Source organism: Bombus flavifrons, chromosome 3 (genome assembly GCF_040668555.2).
Source record: "Bombus flavifrons isolate JBK064 chromosome 3, iyBomFlav1_principal, whole genome shotgun sequence".
Taxonomy (NCBI): Eukaryota; Metazoa; Arthropoda; class Insecta; order Hymenoptera; family Apidae; genus Bombus; species Bombus flavifrons.
The window spans coordinates 14,701,274-14,715,529 of record NC_138444.1 but is presented as its reverse complement, the minus strand read 5'-3'; the positions used below and the strand labels follow the sequence as shown (position 1 = coordinate 14,715,529).

Sequence of the window (14,256 nt, the reverse complement as noted above, 5' to 3'; positions counted from 1 at the left end):
TTCGAGATGACACCTGTAAATTCTTTAGAAAGTATTTATGTAATACGTAGGTATCAAAATTACCTTGGCGCATTAAGAATTGTGTTTTAATAAATGAGAATTGCTATAAAATATCAAACGTCTTCGTTTAGAATAAATTATGGACATTGATAAAATATTAATTCATTATTTCGTAGTTGCTCCATCCACTCATTAAGTTACACGATAAAGCTATTTATAACACCAAGTATCGTATCGTAATACGATAGAACTTTTCATTTTCTGCTTGTGTATATATTTTATTTTATTAAATATTTTCTTATTTTAAAACTCTCTTTCCTCTATTGGTAACGAGTAACGACTTTACGTTCATCTAACCCTTTTGTTATTTACTTAACCTGATAACGGAGTTATTCTTTGACCAAACGTTTCCACAATTACAGAATTAACAGTTGATTAAGATAAATTAATTTCAGGTAAGTTGATTTTAATTCCTTAAAAATATAAATACACAGAACTGATTACGACAAAATAAAAAATAGGAGATGTAAATGCAAATGAAGAAATTGTTATCTAAAAGACTGGGAATTCGAGTGACGAGTTAATTTCTACGATTAACAGGTTAAGAAAGTAGCTAATTTAATAAAGAAACTGGGCATCACCGACCGTAAATCGAGAGAAAGAATTCTTTTCGACCGCGATCGGACACGATGTTGCCTGCTCTCCAGATTTTTCGTGTCCCTCTTTTCTTCGTGGGCCTGGTGGGTTCGTGGATACCAAGGCAACACAGACGCACCAACAAGTCACGAATAGTGCGTGCATTCGTATTCCAGCTGTTCGGTTGCTTAAATTTACGACCTTCGTCCTTTTCTCGTTTCCTGGAATTTCCGAGGTACGCGGCTCAAGAGTTGCAGATACAGTACAACTAAAATAATGTTCGGGGTGAAAAATATTTTTTTTTCTGTTTGCCAAATTAACGCGAATCCGACATGGCAAGGTGAAAAAAATGGACACTAATGATATGGAACCGTCGGACCCGTAATTATAAAGTAATCAAGTAGATAAAACGCTCGATATCATTAAGACAATGTATCAAATAAGAGTGGTTCGGTACGAGAATAAAAATTTTCTTCCTCTTGAAATGCCGATGCACTTTATTTGAATTTTCTATTGTTGGGACAACAATGAGTTTATGCGTTTTCTAATGAGAATGTATTTAAATAAGAAATCTAAACCGTTCCTTCTAGTATCACAAAGACCGCGATTGTTGTATAAAATATTATCGTTCTGCTCGTCTTTCTCCCATCAAATCGACGACATATATATCACAATATAACCACCTCTCGTCTCTATAATTTACACATCACTTTCCAAACTCTATTAAGCACCAATCAATCAACATCATCATCCTCTCTCAACCCCGTCGACTCCTCTGTCTCACCAACCACACACTCTTAATCTACAAACAGGATACAAACACCTAAATCAAACTACTAAACAACCATTTCCATTCAGTATCGTTGGTATGCATAGGAAGAGAAGTTGGTGGGCTCAGAAAGAGTATAATTACAAAACGAGTCGACAGATAAACCTGGTGTATTGCGATTCGTCGTGCCACGTAATTGCAAAGTCGGTTTACGCAATTGCGGAACGCAGCAGAAACAGAATATCGAATTGTTGATCGCGACACGCGATTTCCATGCGTCATCTGCGCATCGTGGTATCCGAGACAGTCCGAGTTGTACTTCTTTTCCCCTGCTGGTTTCAAGCTCACCTGCCACGGAGAAATGCCTGCCGGTTAATTGCAGATCGCACGAGCCTGTTCTTCTGCGAAGTCGGCCGATTTTCGAGACGAGCGAAGAGGTCCTTGCTCGCGCGCAGAAAGAAAAAAAAATGGCCTGACCCGGTCATTAGCGGCACGGGCAAACAGTTTCCTTTTGGGCCGGCCGCAAGATCATTAGGAAGGATTTAGGCCAAGAAAAAGAAAAGGATTACATTCCACGGTCGCGCAACAAAGGGCTTGAATTCGAAAACGTTCGCCTAGCGTCTTCAAAAATTTTTCTTTGTTACGTCGCCGGTCTCTGTGAACCAGCCGCTGCTACCGAGCAAGGTTAACGATATTCCAATTAGAGTTTCGTTGTTACACGTCGGGCACGCTCGAGGAAGCATGGGAAAACGCATGTTAAATTCTCTTTCTCTTTCTTCCTTTTTCTTTCTGTCTCTTGGCTCTTCTTGTTTTTTTCTCTTTCTTTTGTTCTCTCCTTCTCTTTGTTTTTCCTTGGCGCGATGCAGATCGACCTATTTGCCGTTTCTTCCCGCTTTTCTTCCCTGCCGTTTAATGTCTCGAATCCGTGTTTCTCTTCTCACGAACACCGTGTCGCGTTTTGTGCTTCGAATAATTCATTTTGCGCGCCATGCTGGCCAGCCCTGCGCGCTCTTCAACTCGATTTGTTTGCTACGGGATACCGGCTAGCAAACCGGTCGAGTTAAGGTTGAAACGTAAGTACCGTCTCTTCTGTTCCAAGTCTGCCTCGCTTTTTGCCGATTGTACCCGGTTTACGTTCGGTTATTATTAATCTAGGAATCCGGATGCGACGACGCAGCTATATCGCGGTAATGATTTCTTGTCGTGTTGTGAAAAGTTAAATAGTTGAGGGATATGTCAGTTCGATTCATTTAAATATCCAATTGAGGTTAATGTAATTAAAAGAAGCAGGCTTAAAATTTAATACGCTGTTAACCAATCACACTTTTCTAAGACTGTGTAGTTCTATTTGAGGATACATATGGAGTTTCTGCGCCGTTGACCACTTCAGGAACAGTGATTGTAATGTTACACGCGAACCGAGGATATCTATGCAAATTTATATTTTCACGACAAAGAACGAAGCTATGAAACTTAACTTTGTTTCATTGGCTAAATGTTACTAGTTAGGAGTACTTTAAATTTTATAGGATGCTTTGTATATTTTCGAATGCTATGCTAATTCGGTGTTTGCAACATGAAACGAGACCTATCGATGCGATATGGTGTTAATGTATAAGTGAAATATGATATTAAAACAAATTCTAAAATACACAACACAATGCTATGTTGGATAATAGTATGAAATATAAGCGTTGGATTGAAATTATCAGAACATTCTAGTGATTCACGAGAAACAGCAGACTAGTGATTTGCAGAATTATACATATAGAAGCAGATTAGATAAGTGAGAAGACAAAATGATGTAATTGCCAGAATTAATGATTTTTAGCATAATGAAAAAATCTGATTTCATCTCCTTTTTTAATGCTTAACTTTAACTATGTAAATAATTAAAGTACATTATTCTAAAGCTCTGACATTTATCATGGAATTTATGTTTTCCCCCAAGAAAACTTCTTTTCATATTAATTAGAATATTAATTTGACCCTCTGAAAAAGCTGCATATAATAAAAGTTTTATTTGAGGGAACAATTTCATATGTACTATCTTAGTACCAATGAAAATCAAAGATTATAAAAAATGGGCCGTTCAAATACCAAATGTAGCACAAAAGTTGGTTCTATTTACTGTCTAAGGGAAAATCTAAGACTAATGTAATTATTCCTTCGTACGAAAATCGTAACGCAATTCATATATTAACACAAGCTACTTACTTGGAACGCGGCAGAAAGATTCAACTGTTAAACATTTCCTCTCGACGTTCTACCTCCGTTTCTCCCGCTTCGCCTATTCAGTTTCAATTAGACGGGCCATTTTCAACTACACAGTAATCAAGCAGCGAGTCTATAGCGAGGAAGTCCAATCGTCTATGTATTTGCCGTTGAAATTAGCGCAAGCGTTTACACTTAACATCTGTTTCTTCTTCCCGATCTGCTTCTTCTCTCCCCGTTACTCAGCTGTCCAGAATCACGAGCAACGAGCACAAAAAAACTCGAACAATTTCGTACCTGCGAGCATAGAGAAAAAAAGAGATTAAGAGAAAACGGAGTTCGTGCGTACATCGATATTACTATCCCGAAGATTAAAAGACACAATTTTTAAATGCCTCTGACCTCGTGGTAACCCAATTCGCGAGCGATCGATTTGACCATTTAAACTTTCATTTCATATACCACAGAGTAAGATGAAATATGGGTAATTCTTTTTATTATAAGAACCAGAGAACTTATTATTAGGCGAAGAGACCGTGACACGCTTAATGTAACATCGGTAGTTTTGCAGTGATTAAATTTTTTTGTACGATATTTATTCCTACTTTAATATTTTTATGTTATAAGTTTCTTTGTTTCTTAGTAATTTTATACTAATCCTAGTTTCATAGCCTTCGTTTTGTAATAAAGCTGCAACATAACAATCACAAATATAAATTATAAAATATATTCCCTATAAAATTTATAATTATAACATTTTCTCATCCAAACGAAAACTAAACGCAAGATTCTTCTTACAAGATTCTTGTATATGTCAGAGATGACATCGGGGCTTCTCTTTTGGAATGTTGGGAAAAACTCCAATAGTCCAGACTTTTACTATAACTACACTTAAGTAATAAAATTAAAAAATAGTTTTAATGTTCTAATCCGATTTTATAACGAAGGGCTTGGGCTCGAAGTGAACGTAGCCACGGTCACGGAAGAGACGTGTACCTGACAGAGGTATGGAATAATTATATAGCTCTCCTTAAAAACAAAGAGAGATGGGGTGAAGAATATATAAGGGCAGTTCCACTTGGACTGCGGGTGTGAGTTCATTCAGATAAGTTTTACTTGTACGTGGAGTCATACGTGTATCACATCGCATTCGTCATCCCGTTGGCCGTGGATTCGACATATATATATCATATAACCCGACATATATATATCATATAAAACTGATCATACACATATAACACTAATCTTCTAAATGAAATAAAAATAAAATTGTGTATTATGCGTCAATGACCTCGTCACCGTCGTTCACAAAACTGTAACTTCGAAGAAAGCTGGCCAGATTTAAATGCTTCTGAAAAAATCACTCCAATGATCCTCGCGTGATTCTCAACCCCCTAACGCTGGTCTCATAAACATAAGTCTCGTTCGTTGACCTATTCGACTTCCGCCAGTCACATCGGAGGGTACGTCGAGTCGCCGCAGGTTTGTCGTCGATGCCTCATAATCCCGGTGATTTTCGAAATCGAAACCGCCGAAAGCGATATCCTAGGCAGAGGTCTGAGCCAATCCTCGATGGAACGAGGAATATTTATCGTGTCGAAGGGCTTTCAGGATGAAAACACCGGTATGGTGGTGGCAGCAGGTGCTTCTGGACAACAAAACGAGCACGAGCTTCGATGGATGAAAGAGAAGAGAAGAAAAGAGAAGAAGAGAGAGAGGAAAAGGAGAGGCAGGCCGAAGGAGAAAAGACACTCTCCGTAGAGGGGGCCGGGAAGGTGGAGAAAGAAGAAGAAATCCTCCCGTGGAGTCCTCGCGATGTGATCCTGTTTAAAGATAATGGCTGCGAGGTAGACGCGTGCCAGCTGGGTAATGCTTTCGGGCCTGATTTTTATTCGTCCCTCCCTCGACCCTCCTGGCCACGCAATCTGAGGGCAGATGGCTCCGCCACCTTACTTCGCTTCTTAAGGCCGATTCACGTGACCAGCAGAAAAGGAAAAAAGGTGAACGACGTCCCCTTCCATCGGCGTGGCGCGCGTGCGCCTGTAAGTACTTACGCGCTGCTTTTTCTTCGGCTTCGACGCCCGTGTATACATACTTACAACGGTATTGGCGTCTATCAGCGATATCGCGCGGAATATTCATCGCATTCCGTTATTTTTATGCGTCCGGGCGACGATATGCATTGGACGCCTTACCGCGAAAGTATTTTTCCTCTTATACTCTCTTTGCCATTTTGTATACTACTGGGATCTTCCTCTTGTCGTATGTCTGGCGTTCTAGAGCTAACTTTTGATCGTATAATACGTAGTGGACGATCATTTATTGTCAGTTTAGATTTTCTAATTAATAGCCTTCATCAGTGAAAATATAGAGTAGAATTTTAAGTAAGCTAAAGTTATGTCAGTTGAAATTATTGTGAATTTCCAATCTCATTAACAATCGGACGATAGCAATGGGAGATTAAATGGATAATGTTGCTTACTAGCAAAGTAAAAAAGTATCTAAACGAAGTGTCCTATAATTTATTTTCCTGTGACATTTTAGTATAAATTGCTAATTTGAAAAATAGTTTTACGTAAAATATGCGTTCGCTAGCTAAAGAGAAATATTTTTCATATATATAGCGTATATAGCTGAGTAGGCTAAAAGTCAGAAAGAACTCGATATGAACGCCATTTGATGCCTTTGACGTTACAAGATATATAAATGGATTTATGTATAATTGCGTTAAAGATTTTGACACAGTTACATTTGGGAAGCGAGCGTTCACTGATATAAATCCTCGTGCAAAGGTTAAGCGATTAAATCGGAAATAGGAATATCTTTATCTTCGTTTCGTTTAAAAGTGGAGTTACGAAGATAGAATTGTACTTCTTACGCTTTAGACTCACAAAGATAAAATCCTACTTCTTACAATGCAGATGATCGTAGGTTTTAAAAGAAAATGTTATTAATCCAGGATATAAATCAAAATTAAAAGTCGACGTGAAAATTGTTTGATATAACTGTCGTTAAACTTCTACATCGTAATTCAGTTTTCGTGAAGTCGAGTCGAAAACTCTTGGAATCCGACTGCAATGCGAAACATTTCATTGCAACGAAAACTTTCTTTCAGTTTTCTGAGGTATAGATCGCTTCAAAGCATCCCGCAACAATGCATCGTGAATCATAACACGATGGTGTGAGTAGAAAACGCAGTCGGAACTTGAAGTATCGGCGACTTTTAAGCGTGGCTTTGTCCTACTGGCGTAACATTTCGCATTCTCCATCAGGCTATTCATCTTTCATTCGTTCGCTTAACTTTCGATGGCTTGATGAATTTAAATGTAAATGCAAATCGATCCAATATCGCGTACAAAGGCAAACGACAGTTGTAAAGTCTCGAGACTCGTGTAAATGGCATTTGGAGGGTTGCTCGTACCACGTAACGGGTGTCTCTCAAGTAAAATACATTGACGAGGATCGAAGTCGTAAAATTGGTTAAAGAGGTATCGAAATTAAAGAATATTACTCTAATAGCCGATCACTCTAATATCTAATAGCCGATATGAAAATAAGAATAGTTAGAAAATAGTTATCCGTAAATTTATTATTTTATGTAGTTGCAATAGTTTTCTATAAATGTGTTTTGTGCACACCTTTTATAGTCGATTTTGGTAATGATAGACGAGTATTATGTGCGTCACGTATCTGTATAATGAAAGAAGGGAAACGAGAGAGATCGACGCAAGAATATAAATAGAATCCCTGATGCCATGGAAGTGGTTCCACCCCATTGTCACAAGCGGTCAGTCAAAACTTCCGATCTTTACGTTCTGTCAAACTTGTTCCTCTTAATGTACGACTGTTACTTCGCGGATATTCATTGAATTTTAACGAGCCTATTTGCAACCTCTATACATACCTCTAAACAAATAATAACGGAAGAAACAATAATAATAGAACATAAAGAGAAAAGCAACAGAAGCAAGCAAAACCGCACGGTACTTTGGAAGAAGGCTGCTTTCTGGCAATTTTTCACACACCTTAGAAGTCTCAGGAGCGTCGCTAAGTATCAAAAAGTAGCTCGTATTACTTAACAACGTGGCATCGAAGAAAAAAGGACCCGTAGTATGCTATAGATCGGATACATGTATCCTCTCCTACTCCCGTCATCGCCATATGTACCCAGTTTCCTCCCTCTTTCTCTCTTTAACCCCTTCCTACGAGCAACTTCCTACGACGTGTCGGTAAATCGTATCGATACACGCATGTAGCCGAGACCAGCCTGCAGGTAAACAACACATAAAATCTTACGCACCAATACACACGTGTAACACGGACAAACTTGCACACACACACGCGTACCACACCGCGAGTAAGAGAGAAGATCGATCGCAGGAGAGGCAGGTGCTGAGAGAGCGACAGCTGCGAATTTCGCGATCTTCCTTTATATACCGAAGGAACTGAGAGAGCCTTTAACCCATTCCTTCTCGTCCTAATGGGCCATGGTTTGTAGAGGTTCTTCTACCTTGTGACGCAAACGTCCAATGAATATCGAAGAGAGAGAAGGAAGGGGGACGAAAAGAAGGGAGAACGTATCTGTCGCTTCCATACGGAAGATAAATATTCATCGATCCGCCAGGGGAATAGGATCCTCGTGACGAATCCTATCGACGCGGAGCAGCACGCTTCTGCTGTATCGGGGGTAGTTTATTAAACGGAGGAACTCGTCGTTTCACCATGTAATTTCTATTCTTCTTCGCGGACTTGGAATCTCCTCGCGACGTTTATATGTAGCTTTTTATTGTTATTAACGATTCTATTGCGAGTAACGAACGATTGGACAAGCGACTCCGTAGAAGCTGAGTTATAGTGCTCGAGAGAAATTTAATTCGAATTTTTTATGGGTAGACTGCGGATTTCTATGGATTTATGTGGAATTTAAAAGTCGAAAAATGTATAGTATATTTAGAAGATCAGAACACTATCTGGAGAAATGGAAAGGTTAAGGCAGTCAGTGGTAAAACATCACCAGGTATGTGCTCGGATGCAAGGAGGTCATGTTGGACAGCTCTTGTGAAGATGTGCGCAGATACAGTTTGTTGGAAAAGAAACTCGCTATGACTCGAAAACAAGATGAAACAGGGTATATGTTTATATAAACTCTTTTCCTTTATTTTCGTATGCAAAATCCATCGCCGAGGTGGATCCCCGATACTACGGGACACCCTGTATATGTAATTTCTTATTGTTAGCTGTCAGACAACTTCCGTACGACAAAAAGTCAAGCATTAATTCTGAGTTCAATTTTGAGTACAAATTACGAGCTATTATGGTAAAAAGAAAACGTAACGAGGGAAAAATTTTGCCTTCTTTTTGATTCAGCCTTTATGGATCAATTAGCAAAAGTTATATTTCACACTGTACTTTGTATGAATATTCGTTCGCACGTGTTACGTCCGTGTTTTATTTCCTTTCATTCGGCTTTATTTCTCTTTTTTCTTACGCTCTGTTTTGCAACCAACTTTCTCGCAACACGTGACGATAAACGTCCCATACATGTCGAGTAAACAGGTCCAGAACAGTTGGCGAACAAGTGACCGCGAATGCTGTGTAAATAATCGAGGGTAGGGTTCGACCGTCTTTTTATCACAATACAGGAAGCGGAGCAGTCGGAAATGACGAAGTAAAAAACTGTGTTTTTAATATTTTTCGTTTCGCTTCCGGTACAAATATTGTACTATACACTTCGCTGTTTAATTAAGAGTAACGCTAATAACAGTATATAGTGGCACAAGTAAAAAAATGTCAAATTTACTTTTATTGCATACAAGGCCTATGTTTCTATTCTTATCGTGTAAAACAACGTATTTATAGTTTTATCAGTTTCCCGTCAGAGGGCAATTATTTAGTATTCTCAAAACTGTACATTTTAAAAAGCCACGTAGTTTAAAAGTTTTAAAGTTTAAGTTTTCGCGCCACTATCAATGTCAAGCAGCGACATGTATGCACAAACTTAAAGTATGTAGTCAAAGTATGAGATCTAAGGTTTGAAATTTGAAAAATCACATCTTACGCATTAAAATGGAAGGGAAGGCTTTGGTTCTCGATGGAAGAACTATTCAAAGTAAGATCAAGCAGGATCATTTTCAAGCAAGTTTGATAGGGTCATCAATCATACACACGTGGTCTTTGCTAAGGGTGAATTGAACATTGCATACATTATAGAACATTCTAACCAACGATATTTTACCAAGTAGGCAATACGTCTATGTTATACTATTTCCTTCGAGTATGACTCTAACAAAGGTAAAGAATAATCATAAACAAAACGAAAAATCAGAGAAGAAAACAGAATAACACTAAAGTACAAAAAGAAAAGCCAAAGAAATATTATTATTTCGAAACCACCTGAGAAAATAACTTCCGAACTTCTTAACCATCCCACAACAGTTTCTCAGGTCAGGTTTTTCCGCCATGATTCGGCTATACCTCGAACGACACGCATTTTTCAAGTCCGCTGGGACCGAATTTGTCTCCCGATTTCCCTAAAATCCGACAACCAGTCGGAAGTACTCTGGATTTGGTACGATTAATCATACTTGTCGGCAGGATTTTCGTGGAAGGCCACGTGAAAAATGCTGACCAGATGAAAAAAGGGAAGAGAAGACAACTGCGTGCAAATGTAAGAAGGGGCAGGGTGGCAAGTTTGCTCGATGAAAAGAAGAAAAGGAAGAGGAACAGAAGGGAGATCCGGTGATCTCTTTTCTTCTTTCGCCAGCTGGATTAGTCAAAACTTCATAGGAGCTCGAACCCTCGGCCTTTTGCACGAATAACACACAACAGAAAAGCCGGCCTTCCTTGCCTTTCTCGCTCGCCTCTCGTCCATCATCACGACTACGAAAAGTTTCACCTGGATTGTACGACGTTTACTTTTACTTCCTACGTTTGGAACACGAAGCGATGTCATCGTGGAAAAGCGAAGCAGATAAGTGGCCCGGATTCCCCTTACCGAACTGGGCCATCGAATTCCAGGTGCAAACCAACGCCATCGAACGCAGGTGTAATCACTAAATGATTTTTTTCATGTCGGTTTTGGTGCCGCGTGCGGAAAGACAGATGAGTTGTGTTATAGCCAGGTCGTCGTTTTGATAGAAAGTCGCCGTTTATCTCTACCAAACGTAATATCAAGATCGTGGCACGTGTTCTCATTTTCGAAACTGCAAAAGTTTTTTATTACAAATATTAGTTGACTATGAATCTTTGGCATGTTTGAAAAAGCGATTTGGTTTTCAACGATATTTAGTTGACTTTTGTTGATTTACTCATACTACTGAAAAGTGTTTTCTTATTGCAGCAGCACCTTCGATCAATACTGTTCATTCACTCAATTGTAGAATTCTAGTGTTGCGGTAAGAGAAAAGAAAGTAACATTTTTCAATCGTAGACGATATTCCTTTGATTCTATTCTCTTTATATTTGGATCTGTATCATTCAACTTTGTTGCTACATTAACGCATATAAAGAAAGAATAGGAACACACCAAAACCGGCTAGCTGTGGAAACGATCAACACCTGAAACATGGATAGAAGACTGAAAAGGAAACACGAAGATGGTATTTCACTGGGGGTAGCCACCCACATGATGATATAACAGCTAAAAAATTTTACCAAATGTCCAAACTGGACAAATTGTGAATGTAAACAACTAAATAAAAAAAAAAAACATTAACGCAGGCTTTCCATATCGTGCTTTACTATAATCAATTTAATTTAAATTAATTTATGATTTGACGTAGTTTATTTCACAGTTATGTGATGAATAGATTACACGAACAACCCGACGACCTTGTTCGTGAACCTCGATTATCGCGAATGTATAAAACGATAGGTACAGCTCAATAATGATGCTCAAGCTCGAGATCGCAACAAGAAGAACGAAGATCGACCTTCCATCAGCCTTCAAACTTCGTGTTGCGAATACGCGCGCGTGAAATTAATGAAACATTTCACTTTGATTTTTTGCTCGACGATAAGCTCGTTCAACGATCGTAGCCGGTTTATCCGCACACAGAGCTCTCTCTCTTCGCTTCATTTCAGATTTCTTAGATTGGTTCTACCCTCTTTTGTCCAAAATTCGCCGACTCATTGGCGTCTTCGATGTGCAACATTGTTGCAGACGCGTACGGAAACGAGCGAAACAGCTTTCGATGTCCGGAGATGATTCGACAAAAAACCAGCCACCATCAGCTCGCAAAGTTCGAACCATGGTTGGTGGAACTTTGCGATATTATCTGGCTTCGTGTACAGTTCCACGAACCCATTTTTGCTGGTTACGTGATAAACCAGTTTGGATATGGAGAAAGCCAGTGTCTGTTGAACCAATTTGTCACAAATTGACATAAACTTTTATAACTATCTACAGCTATCTCAGCTGTATATTCATTATGCTTCGTATAAAGGGAGCAAGTATGTTAACTTCGTTAGTAATTATATTTTATTATTATTTTGTTATTAAATCGAAACGTTTTCAAAAATACGAGAAAGCCTGTTTTCTTTATTCTTCTTGCGATTACTGTTTCTTTTTTCTATATTTGATTACACAAACACACACACACACACACTTCTCGAATGGACTTTTTTAAGAGTTTGCACCCTCTACATTCAGTGGCTACAGAACGTATTTGCACATAGCCCTATTTTTCAATGAAGCGTTTTTTTATCAACTTCTACACTTCATTTTCGTAATATCAAATTTATTTATAATTATACGAAAGTGCTGCTAAATGATACGAAATCTAATATACTTGGGAAGGGATTACAGGGGAGAAACGAGAAATAAAGTGGCCGCGGAAGAAACTCCATAAATAAAATTCATAATCGTAAAATAAATTCTTCGTGTCGGCATGAATATACGCATAAATCGCTAGAATAGAATTATTATACTACTATTATACCAGATTTATTATACTTGAAATATTTGCCACGTATTATTCTATAATCACCTGATCAACAATAAAAGAGAGAGGCAGAGGGAGAGGAATTCATTCTTGTAGTCTTTCTTATAGTATAAAATAATCTTCAACCGCTCACAGTTACGACGTTGCAGTAAATTCCGTTATCCTGATTACACTGTGCTTCTCTAATACTAACCGCTCAAGGCTGTTGCCGATTAATCCTGAAGATTGAAGGATATTAACAGTACAATGATCCATCTTTCCTCTTTGATCCTTCTTTAACACCAATCCTCTTTCTCCATTCAATTGAGTAGCTGATTGACAAAGCTCGATTGTTCAAACTGTACGTTTGGCTTGTAAAGCGACGTTTAATACGGACAGCAAAGGGACGAGGATCAAGGATTAAAGAAGGTTGCACAATCTTTTTTAACGAGTCTCATGTATATCGCATCCAAAATGATACGAGCTCGATTTTTCTGTCTTCGAGCCGTTATCTTTTCGGAAATTGGTGTTCCCTGCAGAGATATCATTCTAATTATGGCTTCCTTAATTGCATACGGTGCTGAATTCGCCGTACATTTCCACGCACGCAAAAGTGTGATTCGATCTCCGTGTATTCTTTGGCAATGTAGTTGGGTAAGCGTAATTTCGAACAATTTTGTTGCAAGATTAATTTGTGTACTTCTAAATTAGCTATCTCTTTCAGATTGGTATAATTACTTTAGCGAACTTCTGGAACACGATATTTCTTGACTTTCCCTATTTTCATACATGCTTTAGAATATGTAAATGAATTTTTTGATTAAATTTCTTAAAAGAGGTGTATAATTAATTTTGTTTACGCCGTTGGTGCAAGATTTTACGAATACAACGACAATACGAAGTGTTTAAAACATCAAATTATCAAAGTTAGAATTGCAAATATCTGTATGTCTTTTAAAAGTAGCGTCTGCACGTAAATTACTACGATTTCTCCTAGAAAATTGCTAAATCAATAATGCCTCGTTCGGACCTTACTTAATCGATCTCACTTGGATCCAAATTTTCCAACTTGCATGTTACGTGTCACGTACTCACGTTCCATTCCCATCTGACGACCATTAATTAAACTTAATTTCAAACCAAACACTACCATCGCACACATCGCACTGTGAACGGCGAATTGCACAAAGAAGTCACGCGATTCGTTAAGCCAAACAGTGAAATAAAAATTGTGTAGACGTGTCAATACCTATTCGAAAACGTATCTAAATATAATAATTGTTACTGGATACTACGGAAACCTACTGTACCAATCGCGAATAAGAAAACTTAGACTTCTTCAAATTTCATAAAATTATAGAACGTTGGCGTAAGAACAGCGATCGAAGAACAAAACAGTAAAGAAATTCTCGAAATTCTCTCTTATCGTAACGCTGTTCGAAAAACGAGCAAGAAGTCGATGTTTGAGAAAGAAAAGGGAAGAAAAGAAAAAATTGCAAATGAAATGTTAAACGCGACGTTGATGCTTAATGGATTAAAAACGGGGAGTCGAAGCATTTCATAAATCCTGTACAATCATGCTGCTCATATACGTCGGCCTTCATCTCTACCTCTCTCATTAATTCATCCTCCCCAACAACGTCGAAACGGATGCGTATCTATTCGAATGCGACGCCGGTTGCACGGATGTATATCTGAAACTTATGTAGCAGAACA

General features: G+C 38.4%; 1 long non-coding RNA gene across 1 annotated transcript in view; it reads right to left on the bottom strand.

The window, feature by feature from the left end:
- Nucleotides 1-14,256, bottom strand: part of LOC138178114 (uncharacterized) — a 176,795-nt gene that overhangs the window by 50,899 nt on the left and 111,640 nt on the right. Inside the window, exon 4 of the long non-coding RNA XR_011172600.1 lies at nt 3,623-3,916. This is a non-coding gene — a long non-coding RNA (uncharacterized LOC138178114). The remainder of the gene's footprint in view (nt 1-3,622; nt 3,917-14,256) is intronic.